General features: G+C 38.8%; 1 long non-coding RNA gene across 1 annotated transcript; it reads left to right on the top strand.

The window, feature by feature from the left end:
* The first annotated feature begins 498 nt into the window (after nt 1-498).
* On the top strand, nt 499-16,600 carry LOC129147211 (uncharacterized). The gene is made up of 3 exons (XR_008554553.1): nt 499-707; nt 12,811-12,945; nt 16,418-16,600. It is a non-coding gene; the product is annotated as an uncharacterized LOC129147211 (long non-coding RNA).
* The last annotated feature ends 1,241 nt before the right edge of the window (nt 16,601-17,841 follow it).

Genomic DNA, 17,841 nt, shown 5'->3' with positions numbered 1-17,841 from the left:
CCGAGAGGGAGGCACCAGCACAAGGATGTCCCCACAGAATGGAGATCCCCCTTCCCATCCCAGAGGCAACATGGGGCTAGTGGATCCCCTATAACAGGTGCCCAGAACCATAAACTCTCTTCCAGCCCAAAGGCAGAATTCTTTCTACCACCTGCAGCTGGGCAGCCAGCAAGCAACAGATTTAGCCACAGCAAGCAGCCACTTACCCAGGGAAATGCTGCCAGTCAGGTAGAACCTGAGTCTTCCCTCCCCTCCTTAAGAACAAGGGACAGCCGGGCAGCAGCAGTGGGGCCCTAATGTCACAGTAAGCCCTGGCCTGGAAAGGATTCTTTGTCCCAGAAGGCACGAGACCCCATCCCCATTCAGAGGCCCCAGGCTTCTTGGCCTCGTGGGCTCCTTCTGTACCCTCAGCTAATGTTGCATGGCATACCTCTTCCCATCCTTTAATTTTCAACTGTCTAGGCCGTTGTATTTGAAACTAATTTCAGCAAGGATCAGTGGAGTAGCAGCAGTCTCAGACAAGGGCGGGGGCGGGGGGCGCCTTAAAAATGTAGGTTTCCAAGGGGAATTATGTTACTCATAATAAAGTCAGAACTGTGTGACTAAAGAAGAACATGGAGGATGGGGGCAGCCCACATTCACTGCTGCAATGTTAGGAAGTAGCCAAGCCAGATGCTGAAGGACAAGATAGACCTGCCGATAAGTTGGTGAGCACAAGAATCAAGTTACATACCAAATGAATCAATGCTTATAACATTATTGAAATGACAAAATTTTAGAAATGGAGGACTCTGTGAATTTTGCTTCATGACTTTGAGGCTCTATTGTCTGGTGAATATATATTTTGGATCATTATATGATACAGAGGATTGATCCTTTTGCCAGTATATAAGTTTTCTAGGGCTGGGTGGCTTCAAAGAACGGAAGTGTATTCTCTCAAAGTCTGGAAGTTAGTCTGAAATCAAAGTATCGCTGGGGCCATGCTCCCTCTGAAGGCTCTCAGAAAGAATCCTTCCCGCTTCCCTCCTAGTTTCCCGTGGTTGCCAGCAATACTTCCTGTGGTTCCTAGGAGTTGGAAGTCCTTGACTTGTACATTCGTCACTCCAGTCTCCCTCTGTTGTCACATGGCATTCTTCCTGTATGCCTGTCTGTTGCCTAAATTTCCCTCTTCTTTTTTTCCTTACAAGGACATCATTCATATTGGATTAGATCCTACCTAATCCAGAAAGGCCACATCTCAACTTGATTACACCTGCAAAGACCTGTGTTCCCAAATAAGGTATCATTCACAGGTACCAGGCATTAGGACTTGAACATAGCTTTTTTTGTTGAGTGGGGGGGGAGCGGGGGGTGCAGACACAAGGGGGGGGAACAGGGGGCGGGGGGGAACAGGGGTCACAATTCAGCCCACAATAAGCCTCTAGTAATTTTCTTTTCCGCCTAAGTACATTGTACTAGATGTTAATATAGCCACTCTTTCTTTCTCTCTTGTATTACCAATGTTTCATGGCATACCTCTTCCCATCCTTTAATTTTCAACTGTCTAGGCCGTTGTATTTGAAACTAATTTCAAATACACTTTTTAGGGGGTGAGCTTACAACAATAAAAGCTTACTCATCACTCATAGGACATTTTGGATGTGGGACAGTTGTAGTATTGCTCCATAGGTCTTTTTCATTGGGTTCCTAATACTAATAGGGACATGTTGTTGTTTGAAATAGAGAAAGGCCCAGAACTAGGAACAACAATGGCTCTCAAAGCTTCTGCTAGGAATAGCACCCACCACGGCTATGTATGTTCCATTGGCCAATGCAAGTCATGTGTCTAAGCAGCAACAAGGGTTATTTCTCATTCATGTTCTTGTTGGCCCAGATCAGCTGTGGCTCTCCTCCCTATGTCCTCTTCATCCTGGGATACAGGCAGAAGGAGCAGCACTAACTGAAACCTGCAGCATACCGCTACCTGGCCTTGGGTTTCTGCTTTCAAACTGAAATCCAGTGGAAATAAGAGCTTCAGATCTTTCTCCCATGGACATTAGCATTCAAATTTTGGGGATAATTCCAGACTTCTCAAGAAAAGGAGGAAGACAGTTACCCCATGCAGTGTTTGTATGTACCATGTGAGCAATAGTGTCATAAGCTTTTTTTGTACTCTCTGGGTCTGGACAGTATTTAAAGCAAACCTTTTCTTTATGGGGGAGCTTTGCTGTATTCTCTGGAGAATCCTTCTATACGTATCTCTCTCCTGCTATTCCCTTGATGTAAATACATCTCTGTTTTGGTGAGTGGCTTAATCTTTCGGCAGCGCCACAGGAACCTAGTAATTCATCTCTAGGATTTTCCTGCGGAGGTCCTATTAACTCAGCAGGCAGCCCTATTGCACAGAAATGATGATGGCCCAGACCAGCTACCTCACTTGCAGAACCTTCATCTGCTCAGTGGAAAATACTCTGACTTATTATTTGCCCTAATAAATCCTGGGCTCATGAGGTGAATTTCTTGTAGATAGCATATGGTTGGGTAATTTTATTGTATACTTTCTTTCTAATTTCTGTCTTTTTATTGGAATGTTTAAAACCATTGAAGTTATTGATATGTTAGGGCTCAAATGTTCCATTTCATTATTTGTTTTCTGTTTTTTATTTCCTTTTTCTCATTCCTGGGTTTCTATTTTTTTTCTTTTTTTGCTTTTTGTGTGGATTACATAAACACTTAGGATTTAAAAAAATTTTAATGTATCACACATTATATTTAAATTAATGGTTGTTACCTTACACATAATATATATCATATCTACTGGTGTTGACCTTTGATGACTCCAAGTGAAGTACAGGAACCATCCTACCATTTAGGTACCATTCATTACCCTCTCAAAGCAAAGCAAAAGAAAACAAAAACAATTGTCTTAAGCATTTCTTATAATACACACTTACTACCACATCAGATGGTTTTACATATTTTGTTTTAACCATCATATATGATTTGGGAAATTCATCAGAAGGAAAATGTGTTGTGTTATATTTATCTCTATTTTTCCTCATTCTAATGGTTTTCTTTCCTTTCTGAAGTTTTGAGTGGTCTGATATTTCATTATTGCTTAGAGAACTTCTTACATGTATTTTTCAAGGGCCGGTTTGCTACCATCAAGTGCTCTTAGTTTTTGTTGTTTTTAGAGAATGCCTTTATTTCCCCTTCATTCCTGAAAGGTATTTTCACTGAATATTGACTTAATGGTTCACATTTCTTTTCTTTTTTCTAATACTTAAAAAACGTGCCAATTCCGGCCTCCATCATTTTGGATAAGAAATCTGCTGTCTTTCAAATTGGTATTCTATAAATATGTGAATTCTCTGGCTGCTATTTTTTTTCTTTGCTTTCAGTTTTCAGAACTTTGATTAGGATGTGTATTGTCATGGACTTCTGTGGGTTCATCTAATTTGAGGTTGGCTCAGATTTTTAAAAATATTGTTTTCTGTCTTTCATCTTTCACATTTGGAAAGTTTTCATTTATTATTTCTTAGAAACTCTTTTAGCCTCACTCTCTTTCTTATCTCCTTTTGGGACTCTGATAATGTGATTGTTGAACCTTTGGTTATATTCTCTCGGTTTCTAAGACCCTCTTCATTTTTTTTTTCTTTTTATTTTTTCGTTATTTGTTTAGATGGGCAAATGCTTTTGCTTGCTCATTAAGTTCAGTGATTCTATCCTTTGTCATCTTCATGCTGCTTACTGAGCTCATCCAGTGTGTTTTTATTTTTGTTTTTGTATTTTTTAGCTTTATACTAGTAATGCCATTTGGTTTTTTCTTATAACTTCTCCTTTGCTTCTATAATTTCTACTTTTCATTTATTTCAAAATAATTTGAAATTACATATTAAAGCATTTTTATGATGAATACTTTAAAACTCTTGTCAGATAATCCCAACATCTGATTTAACTTTGTATTGGGTATCTGTTGACTATCTTTTTTAAATTTAGTTTGTGATTTTTCTTGGTTCTTTGTGTACCAGATGAATTTTGATTGTATCCTGAATTTTCTGTTTATTATAATTGGAATCTCTGAGACCTATTCAAGTCCTCCATTTTAATAGGCAGTCACCCTGTCTAGGCTAACTGATAGGTCCTCGGTAATTTTGCGGGCTGTGGCTCCAATGACAATTTAAATTCAAAATCCTTGTGATGTTATTTTGGTCTGTTTGGTTTGCCTGGTGCTATTAATATTTTATAAATATGTTAATGTATTAACATATTTATATGTTACCTGCTGATACGGCTGTAGGTGTAGAAGGAGACACCCACACCAGGGCGGTAGGTGTAGAAGGAGACACCCACACCAGGAACATGGGACCTATTAATGGGGAAGGGGTCTGAGGTCCTCAGGGTGACCAGGAAAAGGTAGATGTAGAATGCCAATCACCCATTTCAGATCACTTCTTTAAATCTCCTTGGTGCCAGGTGGGGTTAGAGGCTTAAATGGCTGCTACATCCTGTAGATGTTACCCTGGTAGGGAGTGAAAGATCAGCCTCCTGCTCAGTCCTGTTGACACTAACCCAGGGGAATTTGAGTGCCATAGGACAGGAGGGAGTGTGAAAGTACAAATCCCCTTTTGGCTTACTGAAAATGTAGAGATAGAGAAGGAGAAAGGGATGTAGTTTTCTATTGCTGTTTGCCTACAGTAGAGGACATATTTTCAAAAAAGATTTTTGTTGTTAGGCTACCCTTTTCCTAGTTCATTGGCCAAAAGAAATAGGATTTTCCTGGAATTCTTTTTGTGCTGATAATGGTTCTGGATTGGAGGCTTCTACAGCACCCTGTTGAAATATATGGGGGGAAATAAGAAAACCCAGGGAACTCCCTGCCATCTTATTCTTCCAGTCCTGAGCTTCCTCTATATCTTCCTTCCTCTTTTTACCTTTCAGAACCTCCACATGCTTGTTTTTGTGCTGTGGCCACAGTGTTTTAGTTGTGAGATGGAGGGCTTGTAGGAGCATGACTATTGAATCTTGGAAGAACTGGTAGTCACCCTGAGCTTATTTTAGGAGTCCTAATTTACTTTTGATAATTTCCTATTCTTGATATACTATTGAAATGTCATTCCATCAGGTAAACCATACAATGGTACCTAACTCTGGAAAGTTTTGTAATTCTGTCAAATCTATAATTGAATGGGGGATTGGTATGGGGAAATTATTTGTCCAACTGTCTTTATGTTGGTAAAATACATGCTTCCTTTTTGTAAAGTGCCAATTAAATATGAGATTTCATAAGCCAAGGTAAACAAAATCCCAACCACAGAATGAAAAGCTCATGCAAACCGAGATTATAATAGTTTTATGGACAATTTGAAGCTGGCAAAAGGTTAGAATGAAGATTAATGGGAAACAGGGACTTTAGGCTTTGTGACTTTACTCAACTCACATTTTGTTGAGTTGAGTAAAGGAAAAAATTTACATTTTGCCCTTTGGTATTAATCTGTCTAACTGCATACAGCAGCTCCAAGTCATTTAAGGACACAGCAAGAACAAGAGAGTCATTTACAAATAATCCATCTTATTAAACTTTGCAGTGCTAAGACACACATGCAAATTAGTGAAATACCTGACAACATAGTATCCTTAATCTAGCTACTCCCTCCTTTTAGGAGTCAATAGTCAATAGTCTTTTCTAGATTGAGTGCAGTTAATCTTATAGGAATTCCCCTTGGTGTGAGAAACAGGCAGTAGTAGCCCACATATTTCTCTCCATTAAAGAAAAAGAAGATACTAATGTAACAAAATGATGCACATTAGGTTTGTTGAGAACTTTCTCACCTACTTCTACTTTTCAGCAAGTTTTTCCATTAAATTATTTAGTGACATTCTGCTTAGGTTAGATTTAGCACAATCTAGAAAGATAAAGTTCTAACATAACCTGCTACTTTAAAAGAATGATTAAGCATGAATAACCTGGACATCATAAATTAAACCAAACTCAAGCTTTCACAGGGAACCTTAGGAATAACATCACCTCTGCTTAAAATTTTATTTTCCACATTATTTTTTATATGTTTAAAAAGATGCTAACCTTATATCCACTATTGGTAGCATTCAAAGTCTATTAAACTTTAAAACATAATACAGGCAGGTGATTAATAACATTTTTGTAACATCAATATGGCTTTAATATTTTAGCATCTAATCTAGATATTTAGTGTGTTTACAATGGAATACTATGCAGCCATTAAAAATAGGAACTCTTACCCTTTTGTAACAGCATGATGAATCTGGATATTATTATGCTAAATGAAAGAGCGAGGCAGAGAAAGACAAATACCATGTTCTCACTTGTATGTAGAATCTAATGAACAAAATAAATTGATGAACAAAAAAGAAACAGAGACATGGACACATGGAACAGACTGACAGCTGTCAGAGGAAAGAGGGAAGGTGGGGACTGAATTAAAGAAGGTGAAGAGATTAACCAAAGAACATATATGCATAACCCATAGACACAGACAACAGTGTGGTGATGGCCATAGGGAAGGGGTGGGAGTCGTGGGGCTGGGTGGAGGTAGGCAAATGGAAGGGAATGGGGACATCTGTAATAATGTCTTTACATTTCTAGTGTGTGGTTTCTACACCTAGGACGTAAGTTCCATGAGTGTAGCAATAGCATTTATCTTTTGCTGCCCTATCCCTATACACTAACATATATGAGAACCTCAGAAATAGTTGTTGAATGAATGAATGAATGAATGAATTCACCAATGTATTTTGTAAGTGAGAATTATACCCCATTCAATAGATTAGTATAATGAGACTCTCAGAAGTGTGAAGTGGCATTAAGCTGGCTTTTGTCATTATTAAATGGGGTATGTCAGAGCCAAAAAAAAATTAAAAGGAGGCTGGAGTACATTAAAGATGACTGTGTTTCCCATAGGTTAGGTTGCTTACATATAAGTGCTGTCTGATGAGCTTTTTCATATTTGAGTTAAATGTTTCCCCTTATTCAACTTTTATTGTCACTTTTAAATTATTGTCCCGCTCAACACTGTCAAAACTGTAAATTTTGAACTTAGCCATCATATTATTCTATTTTCTAACTAATCCTCATTTCAGCAAGCTATAGACTTTCAGGTCATGTGCTTATAGTTCTTGAAGATTTTTAACCCCTAAGTTATTCTTTCTAACACAAAAGCAGTCATCAAGACTGTTGGTTTCAGAATCCATATAGATGGTGACTCAGATAGTCTAGCTTCTCAGCTCTTCCAGTGATTCTGTGTCTACTCTTAATATGCCACTGGCACCCAAATCTAGATACAGGCCTTGTCAATACCTCCCATTATCTCAAGTTCCATTATTTACTTTGCATCTACCTGTTAAACCATTCTAGTACATGATGCCTACAAATCCTCATTCTGACAACTCTTTGATCTCACTAGGATCTAAAATTCATTGACCTTTTCTTTCACTTTAACTCACTTTCCTAATGTCTTATCCTCATTTCATACCAGCTAAAATGCAATAATCCATCATTACAATTCCTCATTTTCATCATCTATTATCCCCCCCTTGCTTTTCTTTCCCATTTTCATACACCTTTGATAAAACTCTAAGCCTGGTCATATCCAACTCGTACCAGGGCATCTGAGTATGGCAGGATAAAAACATACAGTCAACAACTTTGGGCGGGCCTTACTAACTAGAAATCATATTACATTTATTCAGATTAATATTTTCACCTTTTTCTCCTTCTTCAAATTCTCATTAACTCAGTCTCAGATGATGAGTTTTTTTATTGTACCAAGAAAACTTTCTATTCTTCAAACACTATATCTACCAATCTACCTACACATTTGTCCATCTTCCCACCTTGCCTTCTTGTTACTATAAATGAATGACCTTATGTAACAATAACCCTTCTGCTTCTGCACTAGATCCTGTCCCTTCTCACAAACTCAATAAAATAATTCCAATTTTCCCCACTAACATGTTAAGAACATCTTAAAAGTCAAACCCTCCCTTGACTTTATATTACCTTTTGGCTGCTGTTTAGCTCCCTTTTTCTGTGTGTGTGTGTGTGTGTGTGTGTGTGTGTGTGTGTGTGTGTGTCAAGAAAAGTCATTGACAGAGTTGTCCAATTTCTCTCCTGTTATGACTTCTTTTGGCTACTCCTCTAAGTTACCAAAAACCTCACTCAGCAAATTTCAATAATTAAGTCTCAATTACCTCTGAGCAAGCCTAACAGTGACATTTAACACAGGTGATTATAGCCTCCTACTTGAGACTCATTCTTTCCTTAGCTTTCTGAAAAATACTCGCGACAGACAAAATTTTCCAAAGGTGCCAACACAATCTTTTCCCAACTTATGGACTATTTCATAATGTAACCTTGACACTTTCTATTGAGAGATGGGGTCTATGCTCTTCTTCATCATTCTCCTGTGTAGTCGTTACTCTCAAATACAGTGTATTAAGCAAACTATAAGCTTCATCAAGTTGAAAGCAAGAGTCAGATAAAATGTCCTGGTGGGAGAACAAAACCATCACAAAGCACGTTGGCCCACCAAAGTCTTGTCAGAATATTATTAGTGAGGAGCAGATTTTTAGTTAGAAGGGACTAGAGTACAGAGGCAAGAAACTAGCTAATCAAGGGAAAGAGTACACTTATTTAAAATCTATGCTTCTGGGGAAATATGATAAATATATGTATAAAATCTAAAATTTGAGAACCAAGATGGCAGTATAGATAAACGCTGATACTCGCTGCCTCTCACAACCATATCAAGATTAAAACTAAAAGACAGAACAACCATCATTCAGAACTTTCTGACATATGGCTGAATGGAAGTTCTACAACTAGAGAAGTAAAGAAGAAAATACATCGAGACTGGTAGGAGGGGCAGAGGCTCAGAACAGACTGTTCCTATGTGTGACATTTTTTTTTAATTGGGAGGGATATCTCTGCTGTAGAAGCCTTCTTTGAGAAGCAAGGGGTCCCAGCCCCACACCAGACTCCTAGCTCAGGGTTCCAGAGCTAGGAAGAGATATCTCAGCAACTTTTGGCCATAAAATCCAGCGGGGATTGTGGCTGAATGACAGGGAGGGTGCTAGAGACCCAGGCAGTCCATCTTAAAGGGCTGGCACAAGAACTTACATGGTCCCGCACTTTCTGAGCTCCAGCACTGGTTAGCAGCTTTGGGGGAACTAGGGACATATGAGGAGAAATTGGATTGTCAGGCATCAGGGCAGGAACTTGAGGGCAGCTTTCTCCAGATGGAGGTGCTCACAGGGCTCATTGTTCCCGTGCTGGGACCTCTCCTGTCACAGAGCTGACTGGCAACCATATCTGAATATCCATCAGCCTGGCTCACACTGTTTGCTCCATTCTGGTGATTCCCTGAGACCCTGCAGCCCCACCCAAACAGTTTGTAGCAGCTTTTCCATATGAATGTCCTGTCCTGACAGAGTCTTCAGAGTTTCCTAAAATATCTCAAACAAGCAGCATCTGGACTCAGTGTGCCCCATACATATCAATAAGAGACCCAAGACCCAGCACTAGCACCAGCCTGCCTTGCTTCAAAGATTGGCCTTGCCTGGACACTTCCAAGCCCAATACAAATAGTGGCCATCTGCAAATCACTCAGCAGCACCTCCAAGGAGGCCCCAGAGCCAGTGCAAATGGTGGACAGCTTGAGACCATACCAGATTACAACTCTATACATCCATAAGTGACACACTCAAGGGGCAAACTCAGTGAGCACCAAAGCCCCACTGAAGCAAGTCCTGCACAGCAGTTCTTCCACTATAGTTTCAGCTGGTACTCACAGCCAGTTGGCCTGGAGGTCAACTCTTCCCAGTGATGCCAACAGCAATCAAGACTCAACTACAACAAGACTGTGCACACAGCCCCCACAGGGGCCCACCTAGAATGCCCAGCTCAGGTGACTGGGAAGGCTGAGCCACTGGGCCCTACAAGACACCTACTACACAAGGTCACTCTCCTAATTCCAGGAGACATAGAAGCTCTACCTAATATATAGAAGCAAACCCAGGAAAGCAGCCAAATTATGGAGACAAAGAAACATGTCACCAATGAAAGAACAGAAGAAAGAACAGCTGAGATTGAATAAGGCAATGCTCTGTCTTCTATCGCCTACTTTCATTATGCAAACAACCATCGTTTTTGCAGTCTACTCAGTGCCACATTTTTAACATTTTTGTGGGTTTTTTGTTGTTGAAGATTTTGATTTTTAATATGGCCCACAACCACACCTGTGTTAAAGTGCTGTCTAAGGTCCCTAAAAGAACAGCTGTGAAGTGCCTTGTGCAGAAAAAACATGTATTAGGTAAGCTTTGCTTGTGCATGAGTTATAGTGCTGTGGGCCAGGAGTTTAATGTTAATGAGTCCATAATATCTACACTAATAAAAGAGAATCATGCAAATTGACCATCACTTCGCTATGCCCACAAGCCAATCAGGAGTGAGTATGCAAATTAACCCAACAAAGATGGCAGTGGCCCCACCCCACCCCCAGCTGCTCTGGGCCTCTGGGCAGCATGCATGCAGGCTCAGAGTGGCCGGGAGGGGCAGGATGCCTGCTATGAGTGGGAGGGCAGGGGGTGAAGAGAGCTACAGGAGGGGTGCTCCACCTGGAGCAAAGACTGAGGAGGCAACCAGAGCGAAGCCTGGGTCTGGGTGCTGGAGGAAAACCGGTGCTGGCAGCCAGGGGAAGGAAGGCCTATTGCACGAATCTCTTTGTGCAATGGGCCTCTAGTATATTCAATAAGTTGTCTAAACAGAAACACATAAAACAGTTATATGTTAATTGGTTGAGAAAATATTGTGACCAGAGACTCAAAGAACCCTAATCCTGTATTTTCCCTAGAAGCAAGGGTTTAGTATTCACTATTTTAGTGTTCACCATGTTTTTATACAACACAACTACTACAAATAACAAAAACATTATACACACACACACACACACACACACACACACACACACACACACACACTAGAGGCTTGGTGCACAAATTCATGCATGGGTGGGGTCTCTCAGCCTGGCCAGCGATCGGGGCCAATCGGGGCCATCTCACCCAGTCCTGATTGGGGCTGATTGGAGCTGGCTGGCTGGGGGAGGAACCTCGGGAGATTGGCTGTGGGAGTGCACTGACCACCAGGGGGCAGCTCCTACATTGAGCGTCATAGCTACTGGCCGGTCGTCTGGTCATCCAATCGTCCAGTCATCTGGTTGTAATGGTCACTTAGGCTTTTATATATATAGATAATATATATAATATTTATTTAAAATTCGGGTTTATAATAAACTGCTTTACTGTACACTGTATTCAGCACCCAGGGTCACTTTCAGAACTTCGTCTGATGCTTAGCAGTGTCTTTACTTGCCTATATAAGTGGTTGTGTGGAACTTCAAAGTAAGTTATAACTAGAAAGAATGATCACTTTCTTGATCTAGTTTAGGTTTCTTCATTGACTAATACTTTAGATAACTGGTAAGTGCAGTTTTTGATGTCTGTAAGCAAATCATGGATTATAGCTGGAATATGTATCTTTATTTCTCAGTCTTTTAAACAGACCTGAACTTTACTCCAAGAGGATGCATAAAAATTAGTCTTATACAAGTGCCCACGTCTCAAGTGTTTCCCTGGATGTCCTATTAACTCTGCTGAAAATTCATGCTCTCCATCTGCCTCCTGGACTCTTTGATCACACAATTTTGACTTCTGTTGCCATGGTCCACTCAGATGTTTCCCTTGAGTCTTCTGTCCCCTTGGGAATTTTTCTCTGGATTGACAGTCCTCCTGCACCACTTTTCACTGGGGATGCCCTTTAGTGTTCCTGCACCCAGATTTTTGGGTGAGGGATCTATGTGCTCCCAGACCCTGCCCTTCAGTTCCCTCCTGATCTCCTAAAAAATCACCATATTGCATTAATTACCAATGCTTAAATGTCATTCTAAAAATTCTTACAGTCATTTTAATGACTGACCATGTACACATTTGCTCTTGGTCATTTGATTTCAAAATTGGGGATGGAGTCATCACAGTGAGGATTCAACATTACATCTGTTCTCCGTGTAACCTTTATCACCAGAGATGTATTATATACCTGTATGGCTGAGAAAAATATGTCAAGGCTTTTCCTGTAAACACTTGTCTCTCACAGGTGGAAGTATGAACAATAAATCAAGTTTTTGGAAAGAGTTGGACCTGTGTTTACACCCAATGTATAATTACTAGTATAGAAGCACTTCAAGTGCATTCCTTACTTAAGTGTATTTTACTCCCACTTATTTGCTGCCAAATAGAAGTTTCAGTTGCTAAAGGAATGATGCTAACAAGGCTCATGAACTCACATAGTATGACAAGGTGAATCATAAGTAGTCACATGTTTTATGGAACAGAGTTTTCCCAGAAAAAAATATGCTTTACCTTCATTTTATCAGAAGGTAGGAAGAACACACCCGTGTTCTAATTATGCTCAGCTCTGCATCGTGTGCAGATCCTTCAAATGCCCTGGGCTTGCCCAGGGTCTTAATGAGGAAAGACAAGTGACCATTCCATGGCCACATGCAGTATCATGTGCCAGGTTCTCTGAGTGCATGATCTGTTTATACAGAGAGAATTTTGACCTTTTCATTACAAGGATTCTAGCAAAGAACTGAGACATTGTACCGTGAATGGTATAGACTTCTAATGTCTTATGTAATATAGAGTGGCTTCCCCAAGTTCTCAATTTCCAACTCCTGCAGCATCTTTCCGGGAAAAGCTTGTTTACTAAAATGACTTTATTTGCCATTCTTTTTGCAGGTTGTCACCTTAATTTTTCCTTCCCCCATGTCATGTACCTGAACAATTGAAATCTTTCGTGATGGCACTAAAGCATTCAGTCTATAAGTAATGTGTGTTATTGAAATAGAAAAGATTCTGCTACCCTTCCTGAAGGTGAGGACAATTGATTTTACATCATCCAGAATATAGATTACCAGAGACATGAAAATAATGTTACTATACAGCATCTCATTAAAAATAGTAATAATGGTAATACTTTTTATTGTATGCAAGTCACTTTACATACATCTCTGATTCTTAAAACTCTGCAAAATGTTCACTTTTATGCTTATTATACAAATATGGAAACAATGTTTAAGGGAGATTTAATTGTTTGATAGCTAATGAGTGTTTAAAACTAGAATTCAAATGCATGCATTTCTGACTCAACTTTCCACTATTCAACACCCAAATTAGCTCCTTCATTTCCTTTTTCTTCTTACATTCCCTCTTTTCCATCAAATCAATCAAAATTCTTTTTATTAAATTGTTAATGTGATCCAAACACCATGACACACTCTTGAGATAAAAACAATGAATACAACTTCATTTTATCTCTCTATAAATTTCTACTCCAATAGAGGACACAGACATGAAATATAATAATTTGATTAAAATATACAATTTTAAAAAGATAAGTATAAAGCACAGTGGTGGCCCAAAGAGGGTCCAAGATGTATAAAATATGACCTTGAGAAGGATGCCAGTGGGAATGCCTGCCAGGAGAAGTGCTAAAATGTGCACAGGTTGAAGCGAGGGACAGAGTAGGAAGTCCGGAAGTCCGATAACAAAGCATAGCTGCCGAGTGCTAGGAGGGCAGAGCAGTGGGACAGGCAGACATATGGTAACTGAAAGCCGGGCCCCAGAATCAAATGGGCTGGGTATGCCCTCCTGCAGGTGTGACGGAAAGCAAGGCATTTCCTCCTTGTATTTTAATTTTCTCATCTGTAAAAAAATGGGTGTATAAATAATGGTGCCTATCTCACTTAACAAAGATTAAGTGAGGTAATATTTGTAACTCAGAAGAGTGCCAGGCACATAGCATTTTATACAGTGAGTTTTGGATAAAAACAGTCTTGGCTATGCATGAGGAAGACTAGTTGTAGAGGTTTTGAGGGCTGGGCAAATGTGCTCAGACTTGGAACTGGATGAAGAGAAGCCATTGAAAGGCTTTATCCAGTGGAGTAATGGGATTAGCTTTGCTTTTTAGAAGATCACTGTGGTGGCCGTGTGGAGGGTGCTTGGGAGGTGGAGAGGTGAGCTGCAGGGAGGTGTTTGAGGCCAGCCATTCCCAGTCCTCGCATGGGGACAGTACATGCCACATTGTTTAACTGATGCTCTCCTCCTTTTGTAAATGCCCAAGTTTCCCAAAATGGCCAGTTTAAAGGAACAGCAATCATTTGGATATGTAAACTTAAGTTGAGTCTCATTACCAAAGTCATATCTCATACTAATGTGGTTTTAATTATTTCTCTGAAACTTGAGAAAAGAAAGCTTGCCATAAAACATAATTTGCTCTATAAGAAACCTCTCAAGGACTTTTGAGTTTAGCAGAAAATTCAATTGCACCCACATTGTGAAACTAGAAAATTCTGTTTATAAAATATCTTTTATAGTGATAAATTTCAATGAGAAACTATATTAGGGAATAAAATTTTGTTTCTTAAGTTAATTACTCTCATATTAGGTTCTTAAGTAAGCTATTCTCAAGTTAGATATCTGGCTCTTGTGTGTCTGTAAGCCATGAGTTGCTCTGCATTTTACCTTTGCATAGGGGCCACTTGGGGTAAAAGTTTGGCATTACTTACAAAAACTCAGAAATGTCTTTCTTTGGCATATGTACCCCAGAGCAATGCACACATGCGGCACTAAGAGATCTGTTCAAGAATATCCATAGCAACATTATTCATAATAGCTCCCAATTGGAAATGACTCAAATGTCCATTAGAGCAAAATGGGTATGTATTTCATGGTGCATGCATGCAATGAGTTCTAAAAAGCATTCAATAAAATGAACAAGAGGTACATTCAGCAGTAGGATGACTCACAAACTTAATGTTGAAATAAAGAAGCCAAACAAAAGAGAATATATACAGTATGATTCTATTTAAATAAAGTTTTAAGGAAGCAAATAAACTGGTGTTATAAATCTGCATTGTGGTTACTTTCCTTGAGAAGGGAGTTCATAATGATTGGGAAAATCATAATGGGTGTGTCTGGGCTCTTAGCATTTTACTGGTTCTTGATTTAGGTAGTGGTTGCATAGATTTTCATTCTGCTGTTCGTTCTCTCTCTCTCTCTCTCTCTCTCTCTCTCTCTCTCTCTCTCTCTCTCTCTCTCTCTTTTCTCTCTCTCTTTCTCTCTCTTCTTCTTCTTCTTCTTCTTCTTCTTCTTCTTCTTCTTCTTCTTCTTCTTCTTCTTCTTCTTCTTCTTCTTCTTCTTCTTCTTCTTCTATCCCCAGCTTCATTTTCATCTTCACCTCCACATTCATATCTGTATCTATATCTATCTGTGTTTTCACTTATCTGTGCTTCGTTTCAACATGTTAAAAATAATATTCTAGTGTTTCATGCATATTTTAAGGTCATAAAGATACAACCTGTATATAAAATGTTAGACTTACAAGTTTAGAAAAATAATCATAATTATTGAGTTAAAAGAATATTTTAACATCATAGTGTAATAGGAATTTTTAGTTCTAGAATTGGTCATAATGTTCTATAATTATACTAGAATTTTAGACTTATAATAATAGAGTATTAACTCCCACCTCTTTTATTTCTTAGGCAACATTCCTTAAATAGAAAGTAAACATAGTTAACTGCTAGTGAATTAAATTTTAAGTAAACAGACTTGGAAAAATTTCAGTGTTCAGAGCTGAGTCATACTGAACTCTTTCAATGTATGAAAGTCCTAAATGACATGTTAACATAGATGTCTATGATGCATACAATGTGATAACAAGGTCAATGTTTTGTGCTGCTCAAGTAATAATTATATCAATGATGCATGCTTATCAGCAAGTTTTGGTTTAGCCTATAAGGTTGTGGTTGAGGCCAAGTTAGTCATATCTAGAAAAGGATATGCTTTTTTGTGTGCCCAGTTTTACACACACACACACATGAATATAATCTCCAAATAAATGCACACATGATTTAAACATGAACATTTGTCAAGACATGCAAAATTTTAGGCTGTGGAATACATAATAAACCCATAGTTTCTATCCAGTTCATGTTTGAAAAAATGTAGGCTCACTGTAAAGAGCGTTGGTCTTCTAATCTGATTTTGTTTTGTTTGAGAGTTCTCAGAGCTCCATGTCCTAGATCCACTACAGTTGGGATCCTCAGTCTTTTTATAGCCATTCTGATGGTGGTTAATAGTATCTCATTGAGTGGTTAGGGTTTTTGTTTTGTTTTGTGTTTTTTATTTGTAAAATATTCATTATGGAATTTTTTAAACATACACCAAAGTAGAGAGGATAGTATAATGAACCCGATTCTCCCAACATGTAGCTTTAACAATGTTTAATACATGGCAGATTGTATGTCCCCACTTACTTGCCTCTCCTTCTTCCCCTGTGCAGGTTATTGGAAGCATATCCCAGACATCAGAAATGGCACCCTTTAGTTATGGTGTACAAGTACTATATATGTGCTGGAGGGTATGTTTTTGTTATATTTCCTAAACAATCAAATTTTCTTTGAAAATTCTCCAATGTAAACAATTTCATATCTCTAGCCATTTATAGAAAAAATAAATTATAAAACTTTAGACACCTTTAAAAATATTGGGTTCTTAATTTTTTTCATATTAATAAAAATATTTTTAAAATTTTGCTTGGTAACTTGAGTGCTAAATTCAGAATGTTACTTGTAATGCCATAATGTCATTTATAATGGAATTTGTATATATCACATATAGCTGATATATTTTTAAAGTTTACTTTTTTTCCTAGTACAAAGGTAGAAAAGTAAACTTATAGCATGAACATAACATGGCTCCCTTTGGAAATATCCAATGTTAAATATTAATTATGTTTATTTTCATTTTTTTATGTGGATCTATTTTATATAGTTAAGTTCACGCCTGGTGTTCTAATATTTTTAAAAACTTTTATAATATCCAACTTTTTAAAAAAATAAAAATGTGAGCAACCTATGGTTTGCCAACCCACTAGGTACCAGGAACACAATGACTTGAAAAAAAAACAAATTTGACAGCAATTTGCTTACAACTAAATTTTTATTCTATAAATTTATCTTTCAAGTTAAAATGTAACTATGACAGGAAAGTTTTTATAACATAAAATATTTTTTTAGATTATAACCAAAAGTGAAATACATTAGAGTGTTCCAGAACTCACAGTTCCTAGGGATCAACAAAGCCCATTTCATAAAACAGTAAATTACCCAATTGATCATTCATAATCACAGATAATTAAAGTTATTTCAAACTTGAATTTAACCTTCTCAAGTAAACTCTAACCAGAAGCTTTTCCCAGGGCAGAAAGATCTTTCTTAGCAGCCTGTGGTGGTGGTACCCCTCTTCCTGTTTTTTGTTTGTTTGTTTGTTTTTCTTTTCAGTCAGACAAGTCTCAGGGCTCCCTAAGCCCAGCTGGCTGTTCTCTGTTGAGGCATTACCACAGGTGCACAGCTTATACGAGGGCAGCTCTGCATGCGGTGGGGCGGGCAAAGGAGACAGCTACTCTCTGGCCTTCTCTCAGGTGGTTGGATTTGCCCGGGGAAGGCAGAGCAATGTATCCAGCCCTTTCTGTGAACACGTTCCTTTTTGGTAAAGATCCCAGCTTCACATCCAGCCAGATGCTGCTGTGGCCTCTGAGAGCCCCACTCTCTTCTGCCTGTCATGGGACCCCAAGAGCTTTACTTTTGGTCGTTTCTTAACGTTGCACCTGCTTTTTACAAGTCTAACATGAAGACCAGGAGAGAGGAAAGTGCCTGGGTGTACCTGGGTCTAGTGAGGAAAGGTGAAAGGGGGAGATGCTGGCAC

Source organism: Eptesicus fuscus, chromosome 19, assembly GCF_027574615.1.
Source record: "Eptesicus fuscus isolate TK198812 chromosome 19, DD_ASM_mEF_20220401, whole genome shotgun sequence".
NCBI lineage: Eukaryota > Metazoa > Chordata > Mammalia > Chiroptera > Vespertilionidae > Eptesicus > Eptesicus fuscus.
Note: the sequence above shows the minus strand (reverse complement) of the source record. Positions and strands in the feature narration are given on the sequence as shown.